This window comes from Trifolium pratense, linkage group LG3 (genome assembly GCF_020283565.1).
Source record: "Trifolium pratense cultivar HEN17-A07 linkage group LG3, ARS_RC_1.1, whole genome shotgun sequence".
In the NCBI taxonomy this organism is placed as follows: domain Eukaryota; kingdom Viridiplantae; phylum Streptophyta; class Magnoliopsida; order Fabales; family Fabaceae; genus Trifolium; species Trifolium pratense.
Window position 1 is genome coordinate 33,347,914 of NC_060061.1, and position 21,614 is coordinate 33,369,527.

The window sequence follows — 21,614 nt, forward strand, 5'->3', positions numbered from 1 at the left end:
TTTATTATCTTCAAGAAAAGGATTCGTCAATCTTAACATTCCAAGCTTCACACTTGAAGAAGTAACCTCACACACAAGACTCAAGTCTCGGAATTCTTCAATCAACTCTAACTCTTTCACCATCAATGATGACATATGCAAAGTTTTCCTACTTAATGCATCGGCCACCACATTGGCTTTTCCGGGGTGATAACTCAATTCAAAATCGTAGTCCTTTAAGAATTCGAGCCATCTTCGTTGCCTCATATTCAACTCCTTCTGGTCGAATAAGTACTTCAGACTCTTGTGATCACTAAACACTTCAAACCTAGATCCATACAAGTAGTGTCTCCACACTTTCAAAGCAAACACCACTGCGGCTAACTCCAAATCATGCGTTGGATAGTTCCTCTCGTGAACCTTCAGTTGCCTTGAAACATAAGCTACCACATTACCCCCTTGCATAAGCACTCCACCAAGTCCTAACTTCGAAGCATCGCAATACACGACGAACGACTCTTTGGCATCGGGTAAAATCAACACGGGTGCAGTAGTCAATCTTCTCTTGAGCTCTTGGAAACTCTTCTCACAAATACCATCCCAAACAAACGCTTGATCTTTCCTCGTCAACTTGGTTAACGGCAAAGCCAACTTCGAAAAACCTTCGATGAATCTTCTATAATAACCGGCTAAACCAAGGAAACTTCTAATCTCTGAAACAGATTCCGGCGTTCCCCACTATGACACAGCGTCAACCTTCGCAGGATCTACCGCGATTCCTCCACTTGAAATTATATGCCCTAGGAAACTCACCTCTTTCATCCAAAATTCACACTTTGACAACTTGGCATACAACTTCTTCTCCTTCAAGACTTGCAAAACAATCCTCAAGTGCTCTTTGTGCTCTTCCTCGGATCTTGAGTAAATCAAAATGTCGTCGATGAACACCACCACGAATCTATCCAAAAATGAATGGAAAATTCGGTTCATATACTCCATGAAAACTCCGGGTGCATTGGTCACACCAAACGGCATAACTGAATACTCGTAGTGCCCATACCTCGTCCTAAATGCAGTCTTAGGTATGTCTTCCGTCTTCACTCTAATCTGATGGTATCCAGATCTCAAATCGATCTTACTAAACACGCAAGCTCCAACTAGTTGATCCATCAAATCATCTATCCTCGGAAGTGGATATTTATTCTTGATCGTCACTTTGTTCAACTGACGATAGTCTATACATAATCTCATGCTTCCATCTTTCTTCTTCACAAGCAATACCGGCGCTCCCCATGGCGAAACACTCGGTCGAACAAACCTCTTCTCAAGCAGCTCTTCAAGTTGCTTCTTCAATTCATTCAACTCAGACGCTGACATTCGATACGGCGCCATCGATATCGGGCTAGTTCCAGGTACTAGGTCGATAGAAAACTCTACCTCTCGCTTTGGAGGCACGTCAGATATGTCATCCGGAAACAATCTGGGAATTCACAAACGATCGGTAACTCTTCTATCTTAACTCCTCCTTCGAGTTTCAATGATGCAAACATCATGAACATCTCGGCATGTTCTTTCAACGCTTCCGATACTTCCTTCCCGCTCATCAAGTGCAAGTTCTCCTCCGGCTTCGGAAAAACAACGGCCTTCTCACGACAGTTGATATGAATCCGGTTGAAGATTAACCAATTCATACCAAAAATTACATCCATACCACTAAGTGGAATACACACTAAATCCATGCCAAAGTGCCTATCAAAAATGGTTACGGGGCAATTACGACATACTTGTCGAGTAATTACTGAACCATTAGCAGGAGTTTCTATTTCCATCCTACCCATCATATCCGTTAAAGGAATACTAAGACGCTTCGCACAATCCAAAGAAATAAAAGAATGCGTCGCTCCCGTATCTATAATCGCAATTAAAGGAGTGTCATAGATGAAACACGTACCTCTAATGAGATTGTCCTCAAGGCTAGCATCCTCTCCACTCAAAGCAAACACCTTGCCCATCACCTTCTTGGGCTTCTTGCAGATTATACTCTTGTGGCCCTCCTCACCACAGTTGAAACAAAACACTCTTGTCCTACACACTTCAGTTTTGTGGCCTAACTTCCCACAATTCAAACACTTGTCCGATTTCTTCGGGCAATCATACGACATATGACCCCGCTCTCCACATTTGTAACAACTTCCATTCACCGGCTTCTTACCACCACTTGTATTACCCCTACCGCGGTTATCATAAGGTTTTCCGCGCTCTTGCCCTTTCCCTTTTCGGTCGTTCACAGCTTTGTAGTAGTTCACCTTAGCTCTACCATCTTCATCACAAATCCTACTCTTGTTCACAAGGGTCGCAAAATCCCTTATCTGCGAAAATCCAATCATATGCTTGATGTCTGGACGTAGACCACTTTCAAACTTCACACACTTGTCGTTCTCCGCTTCCAAAGTGTTGTAATGCGGGCTAAACGCACACAAAGTCTCAAACTTGACGGCATAGTCAGCTACCGTCATATTTCCCTGTTTCAACTCCATGAATTCCACCACTTTCTTGTTCTTCACATCAACAGGAAAATACTTAACCAAAAACTCTCTTTTAAACATTGCCCATGGTATAGCCATACCACCGGGTCCTAGCCTCAACTTGGCGTTCTTCCACCACACGTTTGCTTCCTCACGCAACACATATGTCCCAAGGGTTGTCTTCCCTTCCTCGGAACAATCCATTGCTTCAAAAATTATTTCAAGTTCCTCCAGCCACTTGTGAGCTCCATCCGGGTTGTAACCTCCGGTAAATGTTGGCGGTTTCTGCTTCATGAACCGTTCCAACCTCATCTCTACCTCTCTTCCAGGTTGATGATCTCTAACCACAATGTTGGTGAGTGCGGCCAAAGCCTCCGCAATCTGAGCATTTGTTCTTGCAGCAGCCATGATTCCTGAACGAATCACAACTAGACGTTAGAAAGTACTAACAGTGTTCCCTACACATGCTCATACGGGGAAAAGAAAAGTCCTAATTGGTTCACACGAACCGACCTGCTCTGATACCACTATTGTAACACCCTAACCCATACTACCCTTAAAAACGTAATTTTAAAAACTTTTTAACAAGTGTAAAGGCAGAGTGCCACGCGGTAATTAAAACACAAGCATACACACAGAGCGTCATGAAGTTTAACATGAAAAGCAACAGCGGATTCAATCAACCAAGCATTGCATATATATACATATATAAGCCATATTCATCCCTAAGGATGTCACTTATACAAGAACTAGCATATCAAAAGGTAACACCGATATACGATGAAATCCAAGCGTAAATCCCCGACTCGATGTTACATTACCAGAGCATTTACTATTTACAAACTCTAGTCAAAAGCTAGTACTAAGAGGAGTAATCTATTCAAAGTCTCCTCACCAAAAGGTACTTCGACACCACGCTAAAACCGCAGTCTAAACGTCGGCACCGTCCTCAGCCTGAATATCTGAACCCCCAAAGGTCCAGCAAATAACACAAAGCAGAGAGTTAGGAAAACATAATCGCATATCATACGAGTATAAGAAAGGTCTTACACTTTCGAACTACATCATACATATTCTAACTCACGTCAAAACATTGCACCAAACAGTTATCAATTAATAGAGTTTAGCACAGTTCGACCAGATAATGTCACATACCATTTATCAAATATATGCGCATTTACCCTAATGTATCTAATGCCAATCATTCTATGTCATGCCATCCCTAGACACGACTAATGCATGTGGTACCAATTGCCTTTTACCCCTCATGGATAAGTTAAACAGTTTTACATCTTGCCGGATTGTTCGGAACTTACCAAACCTTCATATCCCTCATGGATAAGTTAAACAGTTTTATATCCTGCTGGATAGCAGCTCTAGATCTTATGGATTCATCTAATCCGATCCTCGGCTTCCTTATGGACTCAAAAATCCATTTAAATCTATTGGAACCCTAGTTTCCAATTCAACATATATATACATGAATGCATGTATGTTTACACATATCATCAATATGATATTTCTCTAGCTCGAAGCTACTCTTTTATGAATGCGGGAACACAATCCTAACACATTCACTTAACATTACAAATTAATGTCAAAACATCACATTGCTCACTTTAAGCTACAACTTATTGCATACACGTTTATCAATCATTTAACGATTAACAATAAGCATTAACAGTATCAACATGTATCAACAATCATGTAAGGATACCCTTAAACCACATTACAAGTGCCAAATTACACTTACAACCATAACAAAAGTTGCAGGTTCAGTACTGTTCGCTAAGCGAATCCGTAGCGAACAGGTAGCGAACTTATTCGCTAAGCGAATCTCAGTTCGCTGTAGCGAACTACATCAGAGGATTACAGGTACATGGCGAACAAGTAGCGAGCTGGTGGCGAACAGTTCGCTGTAGCGAACTCCTGTTCGCTAAGCGAACTACACCAGAAAGAAAATCTGTTCTTGAGTTATCTAAGGCGGTTTAACCTCAAATCAACTCAAAAATTCATCCAAACATGTTATAAATTCATATAAACAGCCATTTCAAACGTATATGGTATCAAGGAACATTAATCATCCCTTCCAAACATCCAAATACCTCAAATAATCAAAATCATGCCAATTTCTTGGGTTTTAAGTAACTTTCATAAACTTTCCAAAACATGATTCAAACACATACATATTTTCCATGAAATCAAGCTAGTGATTAACACATACAAAGTGATGATGAAGAACATCACACTCACATACAAAAGCTTAATCAAAGTCTAAAAGAAATTGAGTGGGAGAGTTCGGGAACGGAGATATAGACAATCTCCCCTCTCCTTGCCACTCAAGAATCATGAATTCTAATCTCTTACCTTAAGCAAAGATGATGATCCAAGCCTTCTCTTGCTCAAGCTTTCTCTCTTGATCAAACCCTAGCCCTTGTTCTATGGTTTTGCTCTTGCTCTTACTCACTCAAAGCTCAAAGAAATGAATTGTGAAACTATTCATGTGTTTGACTTGTTACTTATACCATTCCCTAATGTCATGGACCAAGCCCAATTGGCTTAGGCCCAATGCCTCTCACGCCCATAAGCCCAAAACCAAGGTTCTCGCGTCTAATAACTTACGTTCGGCTAAATAATTATTCGTCGCTCACTAAAATAATAAAAGCCAATTAATAAATAAAATACATTTAATAAAATATACGAATACGAAAAATGGGCCGTTATAAATACAAACTCTTTTGGGATTTATAACATGAAAAATGGGATTTTTGGGCGTTTTTGTGTAGAAAACGCAAGTATTCCGCCCCAGGCGCAAGAATTTTCGCCTGAAACGGCAGAACAGTGAGTAACCAGTCTTTCAGAAGTTTTTCCGCCCCAGGTGTAAGACCCCAAAATTCCACTTTTAATTTATATGAGTTTTTGGAGTAAATTAAGTGTGGAAAGGATGTTGAGTTTGGAAATGAAAAAAACAAGGTTTTGGTTGTTTTGTTGAAGTCTGAACAAACTCGTACCTTTTTGACCCCTTTACGTTTTGATTTGGTTTTTATGGTCAACATGAAAGTTGTAGATCTCTTCGTTAGCTTTCCAACGAATATTGGTGCGTCTCAATTGGACAACCAGAACTCAAGTTATGATCGTTTCCGTAAGAGGCGGATTCACAGATATTTTCCCACACTTCCTAGCACTCGAGCCAGGCACAGCAGAGGCCCATTTTAGGCCAAAACCTGACCATGGGGACTGAGCATAGGCGCATGGTACTGTTCACAGGTGGACTTTTGTGACTTTTAGTTGACTTTAGGGGTTTATGCACCCAGGACCTTTGTTGCTTAGTTTTTCGCGTAGATTTCATTTCCGAGGTTTGTTGTTGGGCTAAGGAATGCTATTTGGATTTGTCTTATGGAAGACCATTAGTTATAGATAGGTTGATTAGAGTTCGAGAGTTATTAGTTCGAGTATCGTCATTATTACGATATATTTTGCTGAGATCGTGCCTGTTTTGTGTTCGAATGTCAGAATGACACGGGGTTTGTTTTCCTAGTCTTCTTATAGGAATGAGGATGATCCTGTGTCTTTAGAATTTCATTTTTCGCGTTATGCTAGTTTTTGAGAAAACGGGCAATAGTTTACCCGCTGTCGTAAAATTCTACGGTTTCGGAATTCAGTAAAATTTTAGATAGAAGATTTATATGTCTGCGCGAGTTAGGATATGTCCTGAGAATATTTTTAAGAGTTAGGGAAGAAAATTACAGTCGCGGAAAAAGATTCGGCGATAAGTTTTGGAATTATTTTGAGACGGACTTCCGTTCCGTAAGTTTTCTGTTTTTACGAGTTTTGCTCGTCGCGGCGCGCGAGAGCTGTGGGGCGTGAGAGAAAATATCTAGATATTTGTTAAAGTAAAATGGATGGCTAGGATTTGATCTAGAGAAAGTGCTTTTGATCCAATGGCCAAGAGTGACCAAGACCAATGTATAGTAAGGAGGTTTAGCTTCTTTGGGGGACTTAGAAAAATCTGAATTTTTCCATTTCTCTTCCTCTCCAAACCGTGAAGCCATCCCCCATTTTCATACCTTCACCAATTTTTCATTTCATCACCAAATCATCTCATTCCAAGCTAGGGAAATCCATAGAACTTGCAAGGAAATCACTTCTCTTAAGGTAACTAACCTTCTCCTTGTCTTTTGCTTGGTTAAAACTCATGATTCTAGGAATTTTTGGTTATGTTCTTGAGAATTAGTTTTCTAGAAATTAGTTTTGGTTGTTTGTGGTTCTAGGGAAGTGTTTAGGAGTAGTATTTAAGCTTGTTTAAGCTTGGCATGTTGTGATTTCCATGGTGATTAAGATTTTCATAAAATCTTTTGTTAGGGTTTGAAAAACTTATTTGAAATGATCATAACTTTGAAAAATTGTTTTGTGCTTTTCTTTTTGGTGTTGTTTATGAGCTTAGTAGAGAAATGGATGTTAGATTATGGCTTTAATTTTGTGAAACAAGGAAAAATAATTTTGAGTGTGTTCTTGAGGATTTTATGAACATATTTTTAGAAACTTTTGTTTTGATGCTCAAAGTGGTTTGGTTGATCAATTCCATGGCCATGTGAACTAATAGATGCTAGCTAGGACTTTGCATTGGAAAATTTTGAGTGTGGTCCTTATTTTCAAAACTTTTGGTCATGAGAAATTTCGGAAAAGTGTGGGAGAGGTTTCAAAATTTGTCAGGGCTTTGAGGGAGGCACAATGGTGGCCTAGGGCGAATTATGAAGGTGTGAAAACACAAGAAGGGGGGGGGTTGAATTGTGTTTTAGCTAAGTTAAAACTTTTTCAAGTTCTTAACTCAACTACGTTCGCAGCGGATAAATAACACAAATAATAACAAGAGAGAGAGAGAAAAACACACAAGCAGTTTATACTGGTTCCTCTCACAAAACGAGAGTAGTCCAGTCCCCTTGCACTTCCAAGGGAGTTCACTATAATCACACAAGATTACACCTGCTCAAGCACACAAGCAAGAGACTTCACAACTATGCTCAAGCACACAAGCTTAAGACTTCACACTTAAACACACAAGTTTAAGTCTCACACTTAAGCCCACAAGCTTAAGTTACACACGTAACAATAAAGTATATAAAAATATACAAGTGCTCTTAGATGAACCTAAAGAGAGCAAATACAAATAGTACAGAGTATTTGGCTAAAGTGCAAAAACACTTGAGAAAGGTTCAGAGCTTGTATATCACAGAGTTCAGAGTTTGTTCAGCGCACGTTCAATTCTTGATAATTGTTTTTTTTGTTGTAGCTGAATCTTCTAGTATATATATCACTAGAAAAGAGTCGTTGCAAAAAGATCCGTTGGAGTTGATAACCTTTTGTCTTCAAGCAGTCTGTCTTGATGCAGTTTGGTTGTATCCAAAACTAAGAAAGAGTTTCAGATACTTTGACTACTGCAGAGTGGACTTTCCTTATTCAGCTAACAAAACTGAAGACCCACGTTCTCAAGATAGGACAGACAAAACAGAGGTAGCTGAGCTGATCAGACTTGAAAGGTCCTTTTCTCCATTGGTAGAAGAGTTGACTAGCAAAGGGAATCTTCACAGCTTTCAAAGAGATCTTCAGAGTTTGATGAAGCTTGTAGACAGACAGGAAGTACTGAAGTCTTCATCCTCTGAACGTAGTAACCTCTGAAGTCCAACATCTTCTGAGCGCTTGTGAACTTCTGAGTTCACATCCTCTGAACTTCACTCAGAGCTTATATGATGCTTATATCTGCGCACTTGAAATAAATTTTTAGTCCTTCCAATTGTTTATTAATACTTTGTTATCATCAAAACCTTTATAGATTTAGGGGCAAACATTTTTAAATCAATTTTGTTCCAACAATCTCCCCCTTTTTGATGATGACAAACATAAGTATTAATTGACAATTGTTGTTAAATTAACTTATCATGTTTCTCTTAGGTTTCTGAGGTTTGCAAGCTCCCCCTAAGATTGATACTCCATAAAGTCTGAACTTTATGTTTTATCCATGATATTTTAATTTAGTATAAGATTAAGATGTTTTGAAATAAAACAAATTTCATATCTTTCTTCAGAGTGAGAGGTTTGCAAGCTCTCCCCCTAAGTCTCATAAGGCTAAGTTAAAATTGCACTCTTAACTTATCCTTACTTATGAAATTTATTTCAGTTTCAACTAACTTAGTCTCCTCCTTGAAATACGTAAAACAACTTAAAAGTAACAACTTTTAATATAACAGATAAAAGCGAGATAAAAGGCGTGGTTTCAGTTTTGGAACTTATCAATTAATGCGTAACTACTCCCCCTTTTGTCATTATCAAAAAGTAAAACAAAGTTATAAAACCAAGACAGTCAAAGAAGAAAGAGTGGTTGTTACAAAGGTGAATTAATTTTACAAACAAAAACCAACGCGCTCAAGGGTTTATAAAAAGGAGCAATTTAGCATGCCTGCTTCACGTAAAATCAAGAAGAAACAAGTGAAGCAAGAGAAAGTAGGAATAATGAAAAGATTCAGTTTACGCATCGCAGAGTTTAAGAGAAAGAAGAACGAAGAGAAACGCGAAGACGAAGAGAAAGATAAAAAAGACAACAAGAAACCACAAGATGCTGAGATAATAATCATCTCATCAGACTCTGAAGCTGAAGAGAATGAAGATGATGCTGACTATGTGGAGTTCTTGGCTAGCTATGTTCCAGAAGAGGAACAAGAAGAAGAAGAACAAGAGCAAAACCCAGATCCCATTGAAATATCATCAGAGGATGCTGAGGAGAAATCAGAGATTTCTTCTGAGTTTTATCCATCTGATTAGGATTAGGTTGTCTTTTTCTTTTTCTTTTTACCAATGTACTCAACATTATCATATCATTAAGAAAAAAATTTGTTTTAGAAAGCATCTTGTGTTCTTATGTTCTAATTTAACCAAGAAAAATAATCACACGCAAAACAAACAGAATATAAAACAAACCACATAATTAATAAAACAAACATAGTTTAAAAAGAAAATTGTTCAGAGGATAAACAGATAATAAAGAAAGAAAACTTAAAAACATGTGCAGAGAATCCTAGGGTTTCTTAAGAAAGGCTAAGAGTTGGTCGAATTTATCATTCAAAGATCCCACATTGGAAACTAAACCATCCACCTTGGTTTCCAATGTCTCTTGAGCAACTCTTTGACGTTCTAGACCTTCTTGCTGTTCCCTCAGGGCTTCTTGAAAAATCTGCAACTGATCCGCCATAGCAGGAGCTTGATCTTCAATCACAGGTTCTGGTTCTTCAATCATAGGTGCCTTGCCTTTATCAGAGGGTTCTCCTTCCTCTGGATAATCTATCATCAGCACATCCTCTTGATTCTGAGAAGCAAGCACAACCAGTACATCCTCTTCTGTGGCATCTTCATTCTGTAGCTCATTACCCAACTCAGTAACTCTAGCAGCAGCTTCTTCCAGACGTTCATTCTCAGTCCGTTGATCCTCAAGACGTTGCAGAAGAGTAGAATCAACCCAGCAATCTTTGAATTCAGACATACGCCTCACAGCAGCAGCTATAGCAACAAGCTTAGCACGCTCATGCTCTTCATGATTGAATGGCGTTAACCTTTTCAACTCAGCCCTAGCTAGATTGTTCCTCATGAAGCTTATACCTTCCAGATCCCGTTTACCAATAACAGCCTTAACCTTTGCAGCAGCAACATCCAAAGCATTGCAAAGCCTTGCCTTAATGCTTGATACTTCAAGATCCACATCAGAAGGACAAACTAAGAACCTGTCCTTTATTATAGATAATCTAAGCAAGTCTTCATGAAATTGAGTGGATAGATTTCTAAAAGTGTTGGATGATGATGGTGAAGGATTGGGAATGGTAGAGAGAGTAGGTATTTCAGGAGTAGGGTTGTCAATAATCACAACTTCTACCTCTGAAGGCTTGGGAGCACAAGTGTGAATACGCTCAGGAGAAGCATGTTCAGCACTTGGGTTAGAATGGGGTTCAGGGGTTGGTTCAGATGATGAGATGTCAGAAGTGGATTCAGGGTGAACATGTTCAGGAGATGGTTCAGGAGTTTTATGTTCAGGGGATGGTTCAGGAGCAATTTGTTCAGGGGTTGGTTCAGGAGGTGGAGAGGATTGTTTTGTGGGAGAGGTTGGTTTAGTGACAGTAATATCTGGTTGAGGTTCAGAAGATGGAATGTCAGGTTGAGGTTCAGATTGTGGAATGTCAGGTTGAGGTTCAGATTGTGGTGATGAAGGTTTTGGAGGTGAGCTAGATTTGTGTTGAGTTTCATGAGAAAAAGGGTGATTATTAAGAGGGTCAGGGCTCAAATGTTTTTCCAGTTCAGATAGGGGGTTATCAGAGGTTGGATTATCAGTGGTTGGTAAAACAGTTCTGAGAGGTTTGGTGTAACCTAATCCAATCTCATTTTCATTAAAAACATACTTAGAAGACTTACCTTTATCTTTGGAAATAGGAGCAGGTCTTTTCCTCAAACTAGCAGCAAGAGTCTCCTCATCAGATTCAGTCTCATCTTCAGAGTCAGATTCCTCAGATGAACTGTCAACTTCAACAACCATAGGCTTTTTGGAAGCTCCTTCAGCAGCCTTGGTTGCAGTTTCTTCATGCTTCCTCTTAGTTCTTTGTTCAACCATGGCTTTTTCTACCTTAATCTTCTTCTGAACCAGAAGATCTGGCTTAGGAAGATCAGCTTGAGCTTCAGCTTTTCTCTTTGGTTTCCTCTTAGGGTTATACAAATTGACAGGAGCAGGAGGAATCATGCTTCTATCAACAACAAAACCTTCTTGTCTGAGCACTTCCAAGTAGCCTTGAATTACATGCTCAGCATCAGCTTCAGATATAAGTGGGTAGCCGTCGACATACAGACGATCCTCAAGCCTAACAGTGAACTCTTGTGGAGGAGCAACAGGCTTAGATGCAATCAAACGCATCTTGGACAGAAAGTTAGCATTCAGAATTTCTGGATAGAACCTCTTCTCAACCAATTCAGGGTGGAACTTCCTCAAGTTCTGAACAACATGACCTTGATGCAGAAGGTCAGACAACAGCCTAGGATAAACTATAGTAGTTTTCCTCTGAGATTTACTTGCAAAAATGGCTTCACAGATACGTTCAAAAAAGTAATCTCCAAGATTAACCTTCTTTTCAGTCAGAAGAAAGTACAGCAGATGACGATGCGTCCAGGAGATTGTATCAGTCCCACCAACCCTTGGACTGATAGCAGCTAGGATGATCTTGAAGAGAACTCTACATTCATCAGTCAAACCCTTGACCTTCCCTTTCAAAGAGAAATCTGTGCAGATGAGATGCAGAAGATCATCCCTGTATCTTGTATCCTTTTCAAACACATCTAACTCTATCCCAGAGTTAGGTAGACCAAGAAGAGCATTGAGATGAATAGGCGAGATTGCCATGTTCATTCCACAGATGTTAGACCTAATCTGTACACCTGTATAATCCAGCAAACCCATTTCCTTCCTAGTTTTTCCTTTCAGACTAGGATTCCTCTCAATAGCAGCAAGCTCTTCCTTCTTAGCTTCATGCTTATCAAAAACCTTTGCTTTCATCCAAAATTTCTTCAACAAATCTGGATAAATGGGACCATTAAGCATGTCGAAGTACTTATCCCATCCCTGAGCGATAAAGTACTTTTTAACATCAAACCCATTAGCTTGTAGACCATCAAAATCAACCATCTTCTCTGAGAGAAAAGTAAGTTCAGATTCTGGAAACTCCATCTCGTTCCCAACGATCTGAAGGTTCTTGAATATGAACGGTGGAATCCTTTTTGACGAAGAAGACGAAGTACCAGCCATTGTTGGATATTAGGGTAAGGTTTGGAAGACTAACGAGAGAGAAAGAAAGTTTGTGTTGGAGGTTTAGAGAGAATATGAAAGTGTAGGTTGTGAAAGTGAATAGTGTGCAAGTGTATTGTGTAAGTTTATTTAAATGAGTACAGTTAACACGAAAATAGCAAATTTGGGAAGTTACGCTAATTGACAAAAAGTTGAATACCAAAAATCATCATTAACCACCCACTACCTGACACACGTAGACCACGTGCAGAAAATTTACTTGGTAACTGCTATTTTAATGGACAACTGTTCAGCAGTGAATACTGAACGTTTCCCACTAAAATAATTCAGAGCCTCTGAGTTATTTAAAATTCACTATCAGAGTCAAGTACTTCAGAGCTTGTGTTTCAGATGTTCTGAATCATAAGTTCTGATATACCTAACTTCTTACACTTTAATTGCCAAAAACGATTTTTCATTCAGAGATTGAAAACATGTTCAGATGTTTCTTTATAAAATCAAATCTTTCAACAGATAAGGCTTTAGTAAATATGTCAGCCCATTGATTTTCAGTATCAACAAACTTAATATCTATAATGCCTCTCTGAACATAATCTCTGATAAAATGATGTTTAATTTCAATATGTTTGGCTCTAGAGTGTAGAATAGGATTTTTAGATAAATGAATGGCTGCAGTATTATCACAATATAAAGGAATATTGTTACTGCTTACTTGGTAATCTTCTAACTGATATTTTAACCAGAGTAGTTGTGTGCAACACTTAGCTGCTGAAATGTATTCTGCTTCTGCTGTAGACAAAGCTATAGTAGTTTGTCTCTTACTAGCCCAGGAGATAAGGTTTTCACCAACAAATTGACAATTGCCACTTGTGGATTTTCTTTCAATTTTATCTCCAGCATAGTCAGCATCACAGAATCCATTTAGCACATAATCATTAGATTTCTTATAGAGAAGTCCAAGATTAGTTGTTCCTTTCAGATACCTAAAGATTCTCTTTACAGCTGTAAGATGAGATTCTCTGGGATCTGACTGGAATCTTGCACATAAGCAAACACTGAATAGAATATCTGGTCTAGAGGCTGTCAGATAGAGTAAAGAACCAATCATACCTCTGTAGATCTTTTGATCTACCTTTCCTTCATCATCTGACTTGCCCATGTTGGTAGTTGGATGCATAGGAGTATTCATTATCTTGCAGTCATCTAAATTGAATTTCTTCAGAAGTTCTTTAGTGTATTTTGATTGATGAACATAAGTTCCTTCCTTCTTCTGATTGATTTGAATTCCAAGAAAGAACTTCAACTCTCCCATCATGCTCATTTCAAATTCATCCTGCATTATCTTAGAAAAACTCTTGCACAAAGCAGCATTAGTTGAACCAAAAATAATATCATCAACATAAATTTGAATGATTAAGATGTCTTCTTTGGTTGTCTTTCTAAAGAGTGTGCAGTCAACCTTTCCTTTTTCAAAACCTTTTTCAAGAAGGAAATTACTGAGTCTGTCATACCAAGCTCTTGGAGCTTGTTTCAGACCATACAGTGATTTCTTCAGTTTAAAAACATGTTCAGGGTTTGAGACATCTTCAAAACCAGGAGGTTGCTTAACATACACTTCTTCAGAAATAAAACCATTTAAGAAGGCACTTTTAACATCCATTTGATATAAGGTTATTCCATGATTAACAGCATAAGATAGAAGTAACCTGATTGCTTCAAGTCTAGCAACTGGTGCAAAGGTTTCAGTATAGTCAATCCCCTCTTGTTGACTATAACCTTGTGCAACCAATCTAGCCTTGTTCCTTACCACTTCACCTTGTTCATTCAGCTTGTTTCTGAATACCCATTTTGTTCCAATAATGTTCTTGTGTGAAGGTTTAGGCACTAGAGTCCATACATCATTCCTTTGGAATTGATTCAGCTCTTCTTGCATTGCTACAATCCAAGCATCATCCTTCAGAGCTTCATCAATCTTTGAAGGTTCCATCATTGAGATAAGACCAACTAATGATTCCTCATTTCTCAGTTGAGATCTTGTCTTTCTTGGACTATCCTTGTTGCCTAAGATCAGTTCCTCTGGATGTGATGACTTGTATTTGAAAGTATTTCTTGGGGGCTCATCATCTTCAGACTCATCAACATCAGGTTCAGCAGATGCTTCTGTTCTTGGTTGTTCAGAGTCTGTAGGAACTATTGTGTTCAGAGGAACTTCAGAGAATGGATGTTCTGAGTAGTTTGGAATATCTGAATATTGATCCTCTGATACCTGAAATCTAGATAAACCTTCCACAAGCTCTGACACTTGGTCAGGCTCTTTGTCATCAAATTTGACATGCATAGTTTCTTCCACAGTATGTGTTTCAGAAATATACAGTCTGTATGCTTTTGAGCGTTCAGAGTATCCTATAAAGATACCCTTATAACCTCTAGCATCAAATTTCTTTAGATGGACTTTGTTGTTTAAGATGTAACATGTACATCCAAACTGATGAAAATAAGAAATATCAGGTTTTCTTCCTTTGAACAATTCATAAGCAGTTTTGTTCAACTTAGATCTGATATAGATTCTATTTTGAACATAACATGCTGTGTTTACAGCTTCTGCCCATAAAAACTTTGCTACATTTGTTTCATGCATCATGGTTCTGGCCATTTCTTGCAGAGTTCTATTCTTCCTTTCTACAACCCCATTTTGTTGAGGAGTTCTAGGAGAAGAGAATTCATGCAAAATGCCATATTTTTCACAAAAGTTTTCAAAAGGTTCATTTTCAAATTCTCCACCATGATCACTTCTAACTTTTAAAATAGTGTAGCCTTTTTCATTTTGAATTTGTTTGCAGAAGATGCTAAACTCATCATAAGCTTCATCTTTTGTTCTAAGGAATTTTACCCAAGTCCATCTACTGTAGTCATCAACAATCACTAATCCATATTTCTTTCCATTGATTGAAGCAGTGTTAACTAGTCCAAAAAGATCAATGTGAAGAAGTTCCAATGGTCTTGAGGTAGAGACAATGTTCTTAGGTTTAAAAGATGACTTTGTAATCTTTCCTTTTTGACATGAACCACAAAGTGTGTTTGAGTGATATTTAATTTTAGGTAAACCTCTGACAAGGTCAAGCTTACTAAGCTTAGAGATTAACCTCCAGTTAGCATGGCCTAACCTCTTATGCCAGATCCATTTTTCTTCACTCAAGGTCAAAAGACACATCACTTTTTGTTCATTCAAATCAGAAAGATTAATTTTATAAACATTATTCTTTCTCAGACCTTTGAAAATCATGGTGTTATCAGATTGTTTAGACACAGTACATGATTCCTTATTAAAGACAACTACATAACCATTGTCGCAAAATTGACTTATGCTCAATAGATTATGCTTAAGTCCATCAACTAACCAAACATCATTAATAGATAGGGAGGAATTACCTACTGTACCTGTACCTATTATCTTTCCTTTCTGATTACCTCCAAAGCCAACAGAACCTCCTTCTTTCATGGTTAGCTTGGAAAACAGTTGTTTGTCACCAGTCATGTGCCTTGAACACCCACTATCCAGATACCATGAATGATTCATGATACTTCTTTGAGTGATAGGCTGTATGAGAAACAACTTTAATCACTACGATGGAACTCTTTATCACAGTTAATGATAAAGTCATCCCAATATTCTTCCTCTTCATTGATCAAGTTCTGATTGTTCACTTGAGAACTTGTCAGCCATTGGTCAAGGACATAAGCCCTTCTTCCTTTGCATAGAACTTGTTTCCAGACTCTAGGTAGGATATATCCTTTCCTAGTTGGTAAATCTGAATGATACATAATTTCAGCTTTTGGTACCCATCTTCTGGGTCCACGCTTGTTAGTCCAAACATGCTTATTATGTTGTCTAGTGTTAGAGAAAGACCTTGGTTTGGAATAATAACCTTTTTGAAATCTTTTCTTTGTTTGAAATCTGTTATTGTTCCAAGATTTGGATTGTTTATGATTCCAGGGTTTGTATCTATTATCAATCCCATTTTCTGATTGATTATATCTACTGACTCTAGAATCATAAATAGTCTGAGTCTTGTACTTCATCTGAGATTTAGAATTTTTCCTTTTAAAAACTTCTGATGTTTTAGGTTGACTTGCTTCAGGTACTGAAGTTCCTTTGAATCCAGAATTTGAAGTCTCAGATGTTGAAGCTTTCAGAACTTCTGAACTGATGTTCTCAGGTTCTGAACAACTTCTATCTTCTGAACTTTTCTTTCCAGATCCTGAGGGACTAGGTTCCTCTGAGCTATCAGCTTCTAAATCACTCAGATCATCATTGTCATTTTCACAAATGCCAGGATTCTTTCCCTCTTCACTTGGTGGAACAACATAATAAACCCAAGATTTTCCAACCTTTTTGGCAAAGGTCTTCAGCTTTGAATATGTTCTACCATATTCATAGCCAAGTCCTTCTCCTCTATGTCTCAAGACATTATAAATTCTATTAGCAGCTTTGCTCTTCCCAAGGTTGAGATGCACAAACTGTTGAAGAGCTATTTCCTGCTCATCAATAGGTTTGTGACAAACAGCACAACCCTTTTCAAAGTCATCTACTCTATTCAGAGTTTCTTGATATAGACCTTGAAAATGTTCTGCTTGCTCAGTCAGAGTGTTAAGCTTTTCTTGTAAAACTTTTTGTTTACTTAACACTCTGAGATGTTTCTCAATGACCTTGTTAAGTGCAGTTATAAGTTGAGATTTAGAGCAGTCAGAAAATACCTCATCAGTTACTTCTGAATCTGATTCTGATTCATCATCTGAGTCTACATCTGAGTCAGCTGAAGCCATCAGGGCTAGATTTGCCTCTTCTTCTTCCTCAACTTCTTCCTCAGATGATAGCTCTTCAAAAGTAGCCATCAGACTCTTTTTCAATTTGCTCTTGAATTGTTGCTTCTTTGAGCTGTATCTTTTGCTTTTGTCTTTAGCAGACATTTCTGGACAATCAGCAATAAAGTGTCCTGGCTTCTTACAGTTGAAGCAGTTCTTCTGATCATCCTTTTTGCTGACAAAATTTCTGGAGCTGTTACCTCCTCTGAAATTTCTTTTGTTAAATCTGTTCCATTGCTGAAACTTGGTGAATAAAGCAAACTCATCCTCATTCATCTCATCCTCTTGACCATCAGCAGAAGATTCTTCTTCAATATCAAGAAGCTGAGTCTTAAGAGCCTTAGAAGTAGTCTTAGTTGACTGTAAAGCCACTGACTTAGACTTCTTCTTAGTTTCTGAGTCAGCATCCAGAACCATCTCATGGCTTCTGAGATTGCTTATCAGAGCTTCAAGACTCAGAGTCTTGAGATTTTGAGCTTCCTCTATTGCAGTGACCTTAGGTCTCCAAGCAATAGGAAGACTTCTCAGAATCTTCTGAACATGGTCATAGGTTGAATAACTTCTCTTAAGAGCTTTAAGACCAGATACAAGGATTTGAAACCTTGTAAACATAGTCTCAATGTTTTCATCTTGTTGCATAGTGAAAAGTTCATATTGCCTTATCAAAAGACTAGCTTTAGCCTCTTGAACCTTTTCATTACCATCATAGGTAGCACACATAGAATCAAAGATAGATTTAGCAGTAGACTTGTTCTCTATTCTGACATAATCCTCATGTCTAATAGCACCAACAACAATGTCTTTTACTCTATGATGTTTTGTGTAGATTTTTAGGTTAGCTGGTGTGAGTAACTTTCTATTCTCCATGGACAACCTACCATGTTCATTCAAGTTTTCAAAAGTTACTCCCAACTCAACCAAATCCCACAACTCATGATCAATAGCAGTAATATTGCTATACAGTCTCTCTTTCCACCATTCAAATAATGAAGCATCACCATTGAATATAGGGGCTTTTCTATTGCCACTATGTTCATGTGATTCATTACTTAAGTAGTCATAACCAAAAGCATTTCTAGGACCACCACCAGCACCACTGGCCTCACCTTCACCAGTAGTTCTAGTACTACTATCATCTCCTCCAGACATAGTGTTCTCACAAGATCTTTACTGTCTCACTGTTAAGTGAAAGTAACAGACCAGGTGCTCTGATGCCAATTGAAGGTGTGAAAACACAAGAAGGGGGGGGGTTGAATTGTGTTTTAGCTAAGTTAAAACTTTTTCAAGTTCTTAACTCAACTACGTTCGCAGCGGATAAATAACACAAATAATAACAAGAGAGAGAGAGAAAAACACACAAGCAGTTTATACTGGTTCCTCTCACAAAACGAGAGTAGTCCAGTCCCCTTGCACTTCCAAGGGAGTTCACTATAATCACACAAGATTACACCTGCTCAAGCACACAAGCAAGAGACTTCACAACTATGCTCAAGCACACAAGCTTAAGACTTCACACTTAAACACACAAGTTTAAGTCTCACACTTAAGCCCACAAGCTTAAGTTACACACGTAACAATAAAGTATATAAAAATATACAAGTGCTCTTAGATGAACCTAAAGAGAGCAAATACAAATAGTACAGAGTATTTGGCTAAAGTGCAAAAACACTTGAGAAAGGTTCAGAGCTTGTATATCACAGAGTTCAGAGTTTGTTCAGCGCACGTTCAATTCTTGATAATTGTTTTTTTTGTTGTAGCTGAATCTTCTAGTATATATACCACTAGAAAAGAGTCGTTGCAAAAAGATCCGTTGGAGTTGATAACCTTTTGTCTTCAAGCAGTCTGTCTTGATGCAGTTTGGTTGTATCCAAAACTAAGAAAGAGTTTCAGATACTTTGACTACTGCAGAGTGGACTTTCCTTATTCAGCTAACAAAACTGAAGACCCACGTTCTCAAGATAGGACAGACAAAACAGAGGTAGCTGAGCTGATCAGACTTGAAAGGTCCTTTTCTCCATTGGTAGAAGAGTTGACTAGCAAAGGGAATCTTCACAGCTTTCAAAGAGATCTTCAGAGTTTGATGAAGCTTGTAGACAGACAGGAAGTACTGAAGTCTTCATCCTCTGAACGTAGTAACCTCTGAAGTCCAACATCTTCTGAGCGCTTGTGAACTTCTGAGTTCACATCCTCTGAACTTCACTCAGAGCTTATATGATGCTTATATCTGCGCACTTGAAATAAATTTTTAGTCCTTCCAATTGTTTATTAATACTTTGTTATCATCAAAACCTTTATAGATTTAGGGGCAAACATTTTTAAATCAATTTTGTTCCAACAAATTACCATGCAAAAATTTTTGGGAAAAAAATGGTTTTAGTGTTGTATGTGTGTTAAAGAACCTAAAATTGAATTTTCGAAATTTGAGGCTTTGCCCGGAAAATTTTTTGGGGCTTGGATTAGTAACTCGGGGGTATTATGGGATATTACCATGCCCTCGGAAGCGAAAAATTTTGAGCGGAAGGGCCACTTTGTTTTTCAAGGGCAGAACCTAGAGCTTGTGTGGGGGGGGGGAAAAATTGTGAAATTTTTCTAAGTCCACAATTTTGTGAAAAATGAGCATGCTTTGATGAAATGATCATAGGTGGGTCAAAGTTTGATTATAGGATTGTATTTGGAAAGAAAAACTTGAAACTTGCGACGCAAGAAAAACTCGATTATTTTGTCGAGATATTTTCGTAAAATTTTTAGGTTGTTTTCAAGTGTTTTGGTAGTGTATGAAAGTGTCCTTTGAAGTTTAAAACCATAGAGAGCAATGGTATGCTTTGAAAATGAAAATTTGTGGGAGAATGCCTTGATTTCTCAATTCTGGACGAACTGTGCAGGGGCATTTTCGTCCATTTAAAATTGTTTCAGTTCCCTCAAAACTTAACCATTTGATCCGTCTTTTCGAGACGAAGAGTTTGGCGTATGGTTCGTCTCGAGTGGACAAGAGTTGAATTAGTTATGGTCATTTTAGTTTGAAAACTATTTTGTCGAAAATGTGTTTGTTTTGTGAAAAATAGTGTATTTAACTTCGGAAATTTTTAATCACTATGGGGAGGACTCGGAAATAATATCCGAGAGTGTTAGGAAGTGCCTTAGATGCCTCTAGACCTTTGTTGATAGGTTTAGTTTCATTATAATACTTTGGGCGTGACTTATGGATTGTACGCTCCACTATTTTAGGGCGCACGAATTGTTGCATAACTCGGAATCGTTTGTAATTGGAAGTTTCGCCGAGGTAAGGGCACCTTTTTATTTCCGTCAATAGCATTAGGGTATGCTTGTGGTTATGCTTGTTGTGGTTCCATGCTTGTGTGCTTGGTTGTTTTCGATGTTATTTGTCTTACGTATATGTGGGAAATATATGTGTTGACATGTGGTTATGAATATGTGTATGTTTGTTGCATTAGTATATGTAGGGACGTATGCTCATGCAAACATTGTCGGTATTTGATCTGGGTGATTGTACCGGGTGATACTTCCGCCTTTAACGGAGACGGTATTTGATCTGGGTGATTGTACCGCCGTTAACGGAGCCGGTATTTGATCTGGGTGATTGTACTCCGGAGTATCCACCAATTGAGTTGGCATTTGATCTGGGTGATTGTGCCGGGTGTAATCCACCTTTTTCCGGAATTCATGCATGTGACATTCGATCTGGGTGATTGTGCCACAACCATTCATTAGAGGTCTTGCATTAGGGTATGTGTGCACTTTATTTATTCTTCTTGGTGTGAGGATGTGATAAGTGTTTACCGCTTTCTATTCTGGTATGTGTATTCGGTATTTTATTACTAGTTTCCAGTTGGTGACCCTTATTTTGCATGCCATATCGCGGGCTCCTCCCACCCCCAGACGATGGAGCGCCATCTGAGACCGTAGGCCGTGTGGACGGCGAGGACTTCGTGGACTATCCCGGAGTGTAGGGAGTAGCGCTTGTTAGGCTACATTTTGGTTAGGCTTAGGGCCTAGTTTGTATTTTGGATGACTGTATGTCTTATACATTTATACTCGGACATGTTTAGTGCCTTTTGGCCTTGTGATATATTCGGTTCATAACTCGTGTCTTTTGGTTGATGAACTTAATGTATCCGCTGTATGTAAATTATTCAGGTACACACTTTGCTTCGAGGAAGCCCTGTAATATAATGTGTTGATGTTATATTTATTTTTCTATTGAATGACGAATTGCCGAGATAGCTGCGGGCGTTCACGCGCGCCATTTTATTTAAGCGTGTTGTTAAAAAAAAAAAAAATAATACCCCTTTTTATGCTTTGAAAAACGGGGTGTTACACCAGGCGTAAATATTTCCGCCTCAGGCGTAATATTCCGCCCCAGGCGTAAATATTTCCGCCCCAGGCGGAAATACTGCAGA

General features: G+C 38.4%; 1 long non-coding RNA gene across 1 annotated transcript; it reads left to right on the top strand.

The window, feature by feature from the left end:
* Window positions 1-6,336: 6,336 nt before the first annotated feature.
* Window positions 6,337-21,134, top strand: LOC123916607. The gene is made up of 3 exons (XR_006812214.1): window positions 6,337-6,659; window positions 20,422-20,476; window positions 21,094-21,134. It is a non-coding gene; the product is annotated as an uncharacterized LOC123916607 (long non-coding RNA).
* The last annotated feature ends 480 nt before the right edge of the window (window positions 21,135-21,614 follow it).